General features: G+C 48.1%; 1 long non-coding RNA gene across 1 annotated transcript; it reads right to left on the bottom strand.

The window, feature by feature from the left end:
• Window positions 1–3475: 3475 nt before the first annotated feature.
• LOC143964291 (uncharacterized) lies at window positions 3476–4507 on the bottom strand. Its single transcript, XR_013271114.1, has 4 exons — window positions 4437–4507; window positions 3995–4104; window positions 3745–3897; window positions 3476–3654 (listed from the first exon to the last, which is right to left on the bottom strand). It is a non-coding gene; the product is annotated as an uncharacterized LOC143964291 (long non-coding RNA).
• Between the last annotated feature and the right edge of the window lie 4435 nt (window positions 4508–8942).

The following is an 8942-nucleotide window of genomic DNA, read 5'->3' as shown; positions in this document are numbered from 1 at the left end:
ACACAGCAGAGGGACATCAATGAGTACCTGTGCGTCTATGGCACCAGGACAGGGTCAGGGGAGCTTGTTTATTTTCACCACGCCAGTGGGGTATGATCAAGGATGCATGCACTGTCCTGTCACCATTTGAGGAGGCCACGAGGATGGTGAGCAGTGACAGTGCATGCATCAGTGACACTGTACCTCTTGTCCACTTGTTGGAGTGTACGCTGCATGGAATAATGGAATGGAATAATGGCACTTGAGGCAGAATAGAGGCAGGAAGAGGAGGACTTCCCTGCCTCTCAAGGCCCCCTTTATCCAGACAGTGGCCTCCCTGATCCTGCAAAGCCTGAGGAAGGATCCTCATATTCTTCGGATCAAGGAGAGGGATCATTACTGGCTGGCAACTCTCCTTGAGGCATGGTACAAGGATAAGGTTGCGGACCTTATCTTGCCATCGCAGAGGGAGCAGAGGATGAGACATCTCCGGGAGGCCTTGCAGAAAGGTCTGTGCAATGCGTTCCCAGAGATTGGGTGGTTACAAACTCCTGGTCCTGGACAACGTGTTGCTGAGGCTTCGATCAGTCACAGAAGGAGCAGTGGAGAAGGTGGCCATCTGACCGATGCGTTCAGACAATTTTTTAGTCCGCAGCCCCAAGGTATGATCGGTTCCAGCAACCATTGCCATCATCTGATTTACATGTTGCAGGAATACCTAGGGGCAAGGTCAGACTTGGACACCTTTCCCACCTTAAATCCTCTGACTTAATGAGTCTTGAGGATGGATCACTGGCCAGAACTTGCACAGTATGCAATTGAGCTACTGGCCTGTCCTGCATCCAGCGTTCTTTTGGAACGCACATTCAGTGCTGCTGGAGGCTTTGTAACCGATCATAGGGTGCGCCTGTCCACCGACTCAGTTGATCGACTGACCTTCATAAAGATGAATCAGTCTTGGATCATCACCAGCTACCAAGCACCTGAAGCTGATGTACCGAATATATATTTTTTTTAAATGTCACATCCCTTTAAGACTATGCTGATGCGTGATTGACTATCATGAGTGACTATCCTGTTATGTTGATTGACTATCCTCTTCCTCCTCAATGATCCCGCTGATAACTTGGAAGAACATTTTTGGTTCTGGGCGCCTTCACCACTGCCTAAGGCCCAATTTTTCAGACAGGGGCATGTAATTACAATGATTGATGGAATGCTTTGCAGCAGGGCTCATTCCTTCACTCCAACTAGAGTATCTGGGAGGTTGCAGTGTCGTGGCACCAGTACCTAAGGCCCAATTTTTCAGTCCCTGTTTAACAGGAGCATGTAATTACAATTTTTGATGCAATTCTTTGCAGCAGGGCTCATTCCTGCACTCCAACTAGAGTATCTGTGAGGGGTTGCAGTGTCGTAGCATCAGAACCAGTGCCTAAGGCCCAATTTTTCAGCCCCTGTTTAACAGGGGCACGTAATTACAATTTTTGATGCAATGCTTTGCAACAGGGCTCACTCCTGCTCTCCAACTAGAGTTCCTGTGCGCTGTTGCAGTGTTGTGGCACCAATTCCTAAGGCCCAATTTGTCATCCCCTATTTAACAGGGGCATGTAATTACAATTCTTGATATAATATTTCATAGTAGGGCCCGTTCCTCTGCCCACCGAGAGTAACTGTCAGTGTTGTGGCACCAGCACCACCAATTCCCAATTTTTCTACCACTGTTCAACAATGGCATGTAATTACAATTCTTGATATAATAGTTCACAGCAGGGAGCTCCAGCACCCACCAAGAGTCACTCTAAGGGCTTACAGTGTTAACTTGTGGCAACACCAACACATTAGGGCCAACTTTCTGCAGAGCATATAGGACAGGCCCCTACTTTTAAACATCCAACTTACAAACGGAAGGAGACATCAGGAAGGGAGATAAAAAAAGACGGACTGCAAAAAAAATTATACAGGGGTGATAACCCTTCCCTATATTTTCCAAAAAGCTTAAAAATAGATTTTTGACTGGAGCTACACTTTAAAAATGTACCACTTCAAAATGACAAAGAGATTCTACTTAACACATCAAACCTACACAGTCCCTGTCTTGTTTGCACCGCCTGTATACTGCTGTTCGGAGTATATAGGGCCTGGGACCCCACGCCTTTCCTTTTAATTTGGGTACGGGGTTCCCCTTAATATCCGTAGAAGACTCAAAGGGGCTGGTAATGGGCAAGGGGGGTACCCATGCCATTTTTCTCACTGATTTTCATCCATATTGCCGGGACCAGACATTACATTAAAGTTGCAAGCAGTTTTAAATGACTTTTTTGCCGATAAATGTCATTTTGTGCAGGGACTGTTCTAAACACGGGAAACACGTGCCACTTCGTAGGAATACTATAGACACCCACCAGGCAGGATATTTAAAGGAATATTTTACATTTTTGTTTCACTTTAAGCGTCATTAAAATCAGTGCTCCCGAAAAAAACACCAGTTTAAAAAAAAAAAATTTACATTGATCCATGTCCCCTGGGGCAGGAGCCGGCAGGAGCCGGGTCCCCAAACCCTTTTTAGGACAATAACTTGCATATTAGCCTTTAAAATTTCCACTTTTTATTTCAAACGTTCAAGTCCCATAGACTTCAATGGGGTTCTAAAGTTCGTACGAATTTTTGGTCTGTTCGAAGGCTCTAGTGTGAACCAAACCTGTGGGGGGGGGGGGGGGTGTTCGGCTCATCCCTAGTCACCACTGTCTCCTCTTCCACGAAAGTGCCCATCCTCCTTCCGGGTATCACGGCTCCGGCGCTGTGATTGGCTGGAGCCACAATGACGTGACTGCCGCGCATGCACGCAAGAGCCGCTGCCAACGCCATGATCGCTCAGTGCCCCTGCGTGCCGCTGTCTATGACGCATGCGCTGTACACAGCGGTGACGGTCTTTTGCAAATATATCCTAAATCATGTAGGTTTAAGAGATATTTCTTGCACCTACAGGTAAGCCTTAATCTAGGCTTACCTGTAGGTCAAAGTGGTCTGTAAGGGTTTACAAACACTTTCAGTATAAAGTTAATTTCTTGTAAAACCACGCATGTCACATTTCTGAAATTATGAGCGTAGTGATGAGTGGATTGGGTTGGGCTTGGAGGAAACAAAGAAAAGCCCAGCCTGAAATCTGCAAATTCCAATCATAGTGACAAACCCAAGAAAAGTTCATGGGCCCCTAATCTTTTTTTTTTGGTCTCCCTGGCCTTTCTGGCCACAGGGCACATACATCAATACAAATAAATAAATAAATAAATATCTTTCAACAGGGAGCAGCTCTTTTAATAAAACTTAAAGGGCAACAATGAAAAAAACTTTAAATCTTTTGTTTTATATATGTGTGTGTATAAATAAAAGTAAATGTTGGGGGGGTAGGATTATAACGGTGCTGTCAACAACTAAATCACAACATATTAAATGAAAATATAATTTATTTTAATTAATACAAAAGGCAAACAGCAACAATCAGAATATAGAAAAATGGTTAAAATCTTTAGTAGAGCATATACAGTACAAGTATTGGGTTTCTGGAGGCCCAAAGAAGGAAAAAGTGGTCACAGGTGAGTGTTGATTCACAACATGTTTTGCCAGTGATGGCTTCCTCAGGGGCCAATGTGAGACCACCACAATAGTAATCCAGCTCTAACATAAGAAGAAATAAAAATAAATATGAGAATACATGAAACGCAAAGAAAAAGATGTCATGACCTCCAGAAAACGCACAGCACATACCTCTATCAGTCCAGAACCAGCAGATGGAAGGAATTCTGGGACTAAAATGCCTCCCCAGGTTAAAAAGACAGAGGAAAAGATCAAAAAAAGCCCCAGCTAGCGGATGATATAGGGGAGACCATTCACAGTTGCAGGGAGTAAATAAAAAAACAGCTGAAAAAGTAAGAAATAAAAAAGTTAATATACGTATATTCTAAACAGAAACAAACAAATGTAAGTCCAATAGAGTGAAGCGCTAATAAAAACTTACTATGCTCATAAATGAGAAATGCATGGGTTTAGGGGTGCCTTGGTACCGATGCGAATATATAGAAGAGACCAAAAGTTTTCCCAATTCATAAGCGTTCAACTTAATGAATACTAAAATGCAAAATTAACCATCATTAGGAGGGAGATATTGTTATGTTATTTGCAAATTTCTTTCAGAGTCAATACAATAGATAGTCCATAAAAAAAGTTTCAAATGGACCACTATATTGAGCTGCAGCATGAAGCACTTTAAAAAAATGCCACATGGCTCAAAAATGTTTAAAGACAAACATAGACAATATGCTGGCTTTAAATAGGGTGCAATCATGCATATTAGAACATCATAAAGGTCATTTAGGAAAAGTTCTCAAAGAGAAGTCAACGCGTAGTATGCACCAATGAAAACAATATAAAGTTAGTAGCCAAAGGCAAAATATTTTTACCTGCGCGTCGGAACCAAAGAGATATGGTCACCCCTAATTTCCAGCCGATTGATCAATGGACTGGCCGGTGTGGTAAAATTTCATGCGACTCCATAAAACTTCCTCACCCCGCCATTCCGGTGAGGCTCCGTCACTCTAACAGCTGACGGCGGGCCTTTACTGCGCATGCGCCAAGTCCGTGATCTGAACGGCGCATGCGCAAGATCGTAAGTTCAGCGGTGGTTAAAAATTATAGACAGAGAAATTCTGGTGGGCGGGCGGAGCTGAACAGATGCTCAGGACGTCAGCAGCAGCCCCGCCCACCCTAGTAACATGCCCCTGAATCTTAAGTGGTGGTGAAAAATCATACTCATGTGGGCGGAGACTTGCGGGTGGGCGGGCGGAGCTAACGATGGCTTTATTATATCATCGGCAGCACCAATATGTATATATTTGTATATATTTATTAAAGCTGAACAATAAGCAGTGTATTTATTAAAGCTGAACAATAAGCAGTGTATTTATTAAAGCTGAACAATTAGCAGTGTATTTATTAGGCTGCTTTCACACTGGGGCTGTGAGGGCATCGGCGGTAAAACACCGCTATTTCTGCGGGTGCTAGCGGGGTGGTTTTAACCCCCACTAGCGGGCGAAAAAAGGGTTAAAACCACCCGCAAAGCGCCGCTGCAGCGGCGCTTTGCCGGCGCTTTGCCGGCGGTATTCCCGCGCTGTCCCATTGATTTCAATGGGTAGGAGCGGTTTAGGAGCGGTGAATACACCGCTCCTTCACCGCTCCAAAGATGTGGCTAGCAGGACTTTTTTCACTGTCCTGCCAGCGCACCGTTTCAGTGTGAAAGCCCTCCGGCTTTCACACTGGAGTGACAGGGGCCGGTTTTTTTCAGGCGCTACACAGGCGCTATTTTTAGCACTGTAACGCCTGAAAACCACCCCAGTGTGAAAGGGGCCTTAAAGCTGAAGAATATGGGCACAATATTGGGGACAGTGTGTGCGTTTGGGGACAGTGGCTGCATTTGGGCACAGTGGCTGCGTTTGGGGCACAATGTCTGCGACAGTGTCTGTATTTGGGCACAGTGGCTGCATTTGGAATGATCACAGTCAATTGCGTGGTAAACGGCCAATGGCTGTTTACCAGCATCAGTGGCGAGCAGTGTTCCCGGGAACACGGCGCCACCAACGTGCCCGCGCAGAGCGCGCCCGCGATTGCCGTGGAGATGTGGGGCGGCCACCAACGTACACGCGCAGAGCGCGCCCGCGATCACCATGGAGAGGTGGGGCGGCCACCGACGTACACGCGCAGAGCGCGCCCGCGGTCGCCGTGGAGGGGTGGGGCGGAACCATCTGTGATCACGCGGTAAACAGCCTCATGGCTGTAATGGGGCCTAGTCCTCATGTGATGGGGACCAAGGCCTGATGTGATGGGGGGTCCTGTGATGTGATGGGGGGTCTTCTGATGTGATGGGGGTCCTGTGATGTAATGGGGCCTAGTCCTCATGTGATGGGGACCAAGGCCTGATGTGATGGGGGGGTCCTGTGATGTGATGGGGGGTCTTCTGATGTGATGGGAGTGTCCTGTGATGTAATGGGGGGCCTAGGCCTGATGTGATGGTAACCAAGGCCTGATGTAATGGGGGGTCCTGTGATGTGATGGGGGGTCTTCTGATGTGATGGGAGTGTCCTGTGATGTAATGGGGCCTAGTCCTCATGTGATGGGGACCAAGGCCTGATGTGATGGGGGGGTCCTGTGATGTGATGGGGGTCTTCTGATGTGATGGGGGTGTCCTGTGATGTAATGGGGGCCTAGGCCTGATGTGATGGTAACCAAGGCCTGATGTGATGGGGGGTCTTCTGATGCGATGGGGGGGGGTCTTCTGATGTGATGGGGGTCCTGTGATGTAATGGGGGCCTAGTCCTCATGTGATGGGGACCAAGGCCTGATGTGATGGGGGGGTCCTGTGATGTGATGCGGGTCTTCTGATGTGATGGGGGTGTCCTGTGATGTAATGGGGGCCTAGGCCTGATGTGATGGTAACCAAGGCCTGATGTGATGGGGGGTCTTCTGATGCGATGGGGGGGTCTTCTGATGTGATGGGGGTCCTGTGATGTAATGGGGGCCTAGTCCTCATGTGATGGGGACCAAGGCCTGATGTGATGGGGGGGTCCTGTGATGTGATGGGGGTCTTCTGATGTGATGGGAGTGTCCTGTGATGTAATGGGGCCTAGTCCTCATGTGGACGTGTGATGTGTTGCCCTGAGTTGCTAGGTCACATGGCTAGCTTCTATCCCAGGGACATCTGGCTGCTAGGCTGCCTGAGGGACATTGTGGGAGAGCAGCGTAGGGTTGGGACTTACAGCTTGTAGTCCAACCAGAAGCAACAGTGCTCCTGTCTGGGAAAACAAGCTGCGGTCGGGAGGTAAAAAGGAACAGCTGTCGCCACAAAGGGACCATACACCGTGGTACCAGAGACCATTGTGAGTAACTAAAGCCATTACCCAAGCAGTCTTCTCACTAACCAGAGATGCTGAAGTGGGAAAACTTGAGTTAGTGCCAAGCCAGGGACCTATCTGAGGAGACGCTTTGAGAGCTCCTTTGAGTGCTGGTCACCTGAGAAGGTCGGAGATGCTACACTGTATCCAAATTAAATTTTTATCATTTTTTTCCCACAAACAGAGCTTTCTTTTGGTGGTATTTGATCACCTCTGCGGTTTTTATTTTTTGCTAAACAAATAAAAAAAAGACATAAAAGTTTTCTCCTTCACTGATGGGGCTGCAGTGACGGGTACCGATAAGGCCACACTGATGGGCACTGATGAGGTGGCACTGATGGGCGACACGGATGGGCACTGATAGGTGGCACAAATTGATTGGCACATCAGGCCTTGGTCCCCATCACATGAGGACTAGGCCCCATTACATCACAGGACACTCCCATCACATCAGAAGACCCCCCATCACATCACAGGACCCCCCCATCACATCAGGCCTTGGTCCCCATCACATGAGGACTAGGCCCCATTACATCACAGGACACTCCCATCACATCAGAAGACCCCCCATCACATCACAGGACCCCCCCATCACATCAGGCCTTGGTCCCCATCACATGAGGACTAGGCCCCATTACATCACAGGACCCCCATCACATCACAGGACCCCCCATCACATCACAGGACCCCCCATCACATCAGGCCTTGGTCCCCATCACATGAGGACTAGGCCCCATTACAGCCATGAGGCTGTTTACCGCGTGATCACAGATGGTTCCGCCCCACCCCTCCACGGCAACCGCGGGCGCGCTCTGCGCGTGTACGTTGGTGGCCGCCCCACCTCTCCATGGTGATCGCGGGCGCGCTCTGCGCGTGTATGTTGGTGGCCGCCCCACATCTCCACGGCAATCGCGGGCGCGCTCTGCGCGGGCACGTTGGCGGCGCCGTGTTCCCGGGAACACTGCTCGCCACTGATGCTGGTAAACAGCCATTGGCCGTTTACCACGCAATTGACTGTGATCATTCCAAATGCAGCCACTGTGCCCAAACACAGACACTGTCGCAGACATTGTGCCCCAAACGCAGCCACTGTGCCCAAATGCAGCCACTGTCCCCAAACGCACACACTGTCCCCAATATTGTGCCCATATTCTTCAGCTTTAAGGCCCCTTTCACACTGGGGTGGTTTTCAGGCGTTACAGTGCTAAAAATAGCGCCTGTGTAGCGCCTGAAAAAAAACGGCCCCTGTCACTCCAGTGTGAAAGCCGGAGGGCTTTCACACTGAAACGGTGCGCTGGCAGGACAGTGAAAAAAGTCCTGCTAGCCACATCTTTGGAGCGGTGAAGGAGCGGTGTATTCACCGCTCCTAAACCGCTCCTACCCATTGAAATCAATGGGACAGCGCGGCAATACCGCCGGCAAAGCGCCGCTGCAGCGGCGCTTTGCGGGTGGTTTTAACCCTTTTTTCGCCCGCTAGCGGGGGTTAAAACCACCCCGCTAGCGCCCGCAGACCGCCGCTAAAACGACGGTAAAGCGCCGCTAAAAATAGCGGTGCTTTACCGCCGACGCCCTCACAGCCCCAGTGTGAAAGCAGCCTAATAAATACACTGCTAATTGTTCAGCTTTAATAAATACACTGCTAATTGTTCAGCTTTAATAAATACACTGCTAATTGGTCAGCTTTAATAAATACACTGCTTATTGTTCAGCTTTAATAAATACACTGCTTATTGTTCAGCTTTAATAAATATATACAAATATATACATATTGGTGCTGCCTTCATATAGAATATATACATAAGAAAATGTACAAATGAAACTTCAAAGAGTCCACAATTCAAATATATATATAGCAGCGCTCAATATGCAAAATCTTATTCAGAAGTTTGTTCATATGTGCTCTTGAAAGAATGGTGATAGAGTCCAACACGTGAAGAGAAGAAAAGAGATCAAAGCCACTTTCCACCTGGCGTTTCTCCACCTTATGTGCTCTCCAAAAACGAACCCCCCAAGGGGATGCAC

Source organism: Lithobates pipiens, unplaced genomic scaffold (genome assembly GCF_037356315.1).
Source record: "Lithobates pipiens isolate NorthernLeopardFrog02 unplaced genomic scaffold, aLitPip1_a1.2 Scaffold_8, whole genome shotgun sequence".
Classification (NCBI taxonomy): Eukaryota; Metazoa; Chordata; class Amphibia; order Anura; family Ranidae; genus Lithobates; species Lithobates pipiens.
The sequence above is the reverse complement of the archived record's forward strand: the minus strand, read 5'-3'. Positions and strand labels throughout refer to the sequence as shown.